This window comes from Magnolia sinica, chromosome 6, assembly GCF_029962835.1.
Source record: "Magnolia sinica isolate HGM2019 chromosome 6, MsV1, whole genome shotgun sequence".
Taxonomy (NCBI): Eukaryota; Viridiplantae; Streptophyta; class Magnoliopsida; order Magnoliales; family Magnoliaceae; genus Magnolia; species Magnolia sinica.
In genome coordinates, this window is record NC_080578.1 from 551,494 (window position 1) to 555,056 (window position 3,563).

Here is a 3,563-nt window from a genome sequence, read left to right on the forward strand (position 1 = left end):
CAAAATATTTGGCGTTCTAATGAGTTCTTTTTGCCTTTTAGCTAAAATGACTTTTTTCACCGTGATAGCAACCATAATAGCAGGATAACCCAACTTGTGCAATGTTTATTTATTTATTTAAAGAAAGTGGGCAATTGCCACCGTCATTGTATTGATGACACAATGTACATCCATTCGGATGAGGCCATGAAGAACAAAAACATGTTTGGCCCCAACTATCATATAACGAAAATAAAGACAAAGTTAGAAAGAAGGAGAGAGGCCACGGTAAGGATGGAGAGGCTGGACGGGGCAACCACAACTATCCAGGGGGGCGGTGGGTTACCCAATTCCTTTTTTAATTTTTCGGTGTCTAATTTGGCTCATTCCTGCTCTGTCTAGAACGAGGTTCCCTCTAATGAGACAGGGAAGATCTGAGGAGCTGAGATATAGTCTGTCGGGGGTACCACTGCTGGCCAAGTTGGCAAGGCTGTCCGCCACAGAGTTTCCTTCACGAAGCGTATGAGAGAATCGAAAGTTCAGGGGTCGGGATAGCTGGTGTATGTACCCTCGGTGATATCAGAGGTTCCAGCAGCACGAAGAGGAAGAGCTAGAGGCCGCGTTGAATAGAGTACGGGAGTCCGTTTCAACAATGATGGAGGATAGCCCCATGTCTTGGGAAAGATGGATGCCGTCAACCATGGCTCGGGCTTCCGCGACCATATTGGAAACCTGACCAAACTGATTGTGGAAGATAAAAATTATATTACCCCGACAGTCGCGACAAATGACTCCCCCTCCCCAGCACTAGGGTTTTCCTTAACAGATCTATCAACGTTTAGCTTAATCCAGTTCTTAGGAGGCTTGATCCATTTGACAACAGTAGCCATCATGGAAGCGAAGGGAAGAGAAAGAGACGCTCCAAAACCACTTAGGACTAACTCGTGCAATGTGAAATTAAAAAAAAATCAATTATATTGAATTGAAATTAAGATAAAAACTTACAATATTATCCTTTGGCTATCAAACATCTATGACGTGGATAGCGAAACCATAAATCTAAGTCTTCCTTAGTCTACTGACTTGGGTGTAGAAGAAAAGAATCACATTACTGAAAAAAAAAGGAAAATGTCTTTCTTGCAATCCAATGCTTGTCGTAGATAGAATAGAATTATATTATTCCTAATATAGGTCAGTCCATTATAGTAGCATAGAGGGACATGATTACACTACTCCTATGCTAAAGTCGGTCTAGTGTAACACCATAAACGGGTTGCCATAGTCTAAGATAAGCTATGCTAAGATAATAATAAAAAAAAGGATAAGCAATGTTAGATTTGCTTTGATTTGTGTTAGGTTTGAGGGGTTTGGAGCTCTTTGATCTTTCTCCTATTTATAGAGCTTTAGGGAAGTTGTTGGAGAAAGATCTTAGTAGCTTTTCCTCATGTCTGCTAATATGAAAATAATCGTCTGAACCTAAAGAAAGTCATGGCCTATCAAATGACGACACGTATGTAGGTCATTTTCCATGGGTTGGCCATTGGTTGCGTGTACATCCTGCTCTTGTTATGTGAACGAGCGTCTCTCTTAAGATGCGACATGTTGGTGATAGCTATCTTTTTTTGCGTAAACATGAATAAAGCATTGTGAAACTCAGCCACTTGGCATAATTGTTACTTTACCCCTCGAGCAATTTTGGTTGTAAGGCTTTTACATGATACGAAAGTGTATTGGATGAATGCATTACTTGCCGTCATTATGCATTTTCTTTCCCTGTCGTTCCCTCTTGTGTGGCCCACTTGAGTTTTAGATCCACCTCATTTTTAGTCAAATGTCCTAAAATGAGTTCTCAAAACAGATGAACAAAGTGGATTTATCATAAACATCATGGTGGGCCCCACTTAACATCTCTGTGCAGGAACTTCTTCGCACAAAATTCGCATCCATAAGAGACGTGTAAGAAAGTAAAAAGATCTCTCCAATAAATCAAAGAGCCCAAATCTTTTTTCCTTAATCAGAACTAGCAGTCCCCTAAAAACTAGACCACGAAAATATATGGTGAGTGCTTAATATATAAATAAGTATATATCTGGATTCCATGTGAAAATGTGTACACTTGTGGAGCGGCAAGGATAGCTACCTGTCGTTAACAACGATAGGCCATGAAATGAAATCTCATCGTTCGAGTATTATATGATCTACATCATTGAATTAGATTTGGTTGAGGACCGTTAACACATTGATGTAGATTTTTCAAAATGAGGAGCTATTTCACAGCATGGCCCATCCGTTGTGGGCCAACACCAACGATCGTCATATCACCTCCCAAGCGACCATTTGGAGGCTGTGCACACCACAATTGTTGAATGCATGTGCGGCCCCACGGTTTATCCTATGGTAAATAAACTTCGTATGTGCAAAGTAATACTAAGGAGCGAAATGATCCAGTGCTCTCAGAGCACTATGTAAGTTTTAGTACTCCAAGTTGCATTGGACACTTGGACCATCCATCTCAATGTTCCAGGCTATCCATTTGGTTGAGAATATATTTCTTAGCTGGCAACAGAAAAATCGCAAAGATTGGATGATTTAATCCATTTACACTTGGCCATTTTTCTATAGCCATCCATTTTACAAGCCATGGATCGGATGGTTAGGATTTTATGAAACATGTAATTATTTGGATGTCCTTAATGCTTAACTTGAAATAAATACGTGCAAACTAATTATAATCAGGAGTTTTGGTGAACTTATCAGCAAGTTTTTCCTTAAGACCAAACAAATGACTTTAAATTTCACCGCCAGTAATCTTCTCATGTGTGAAATGATAATATACTTTAATATACTTAGTTCTTTCATGATAGATTGGATTGTTTACCATATGAGAGACTATTTAATTATTACAAAATAACTGCATTGGTACCTTCACCGCAAAACCCATTTACTACAACATGTTCTTAATCCACACGAGCTCACTAGTGATATAAGCTATCCCCCGTTTGCTTCAGCATTTGATAAGGTTATATTCCTTTTAAAAAAAAAAAAAATATTTTATTTATTCAAATTTTTTTTTCACACAAATGTTTAGTATCCAGTAGTGAACCACTTATAAGTCAAGAAGACATCCAATCTATATTATAATACCATATATAACATGAAAATGATTATTCATTTTATATAAAGTTTTTTGGTCTAGTGTTCTTTTAAGATATTGTAAAATCCTGAGTAATTGCATTTATATGAGGCACTTTAGGAGTACTTCCAACTAACTTACCACATATGATATATTTAGTAATGCGGTTGCTAAATAAACAAGTGTCCTGACCAATCTTCTAACTTTCTTAGGTCTTCAACTACATCTCTTTACTTACCAACTAGTTTATTATTTAACAATTAAAGTATCAAACCAGCTTAGCACTAAGAAAGCTTTTTTTTTTTTTTTATGAGTAAATTAATAAAAAGCATACTTCCTTTAAGATAGATTAATTCATTCATTTAAGTTAGAAACTTCTAATCTAAGAAAATATCGAAGATTATCTAAATCTTTCTTTAGAAAGTGACGTTAAAGATATTTATTAAAATCA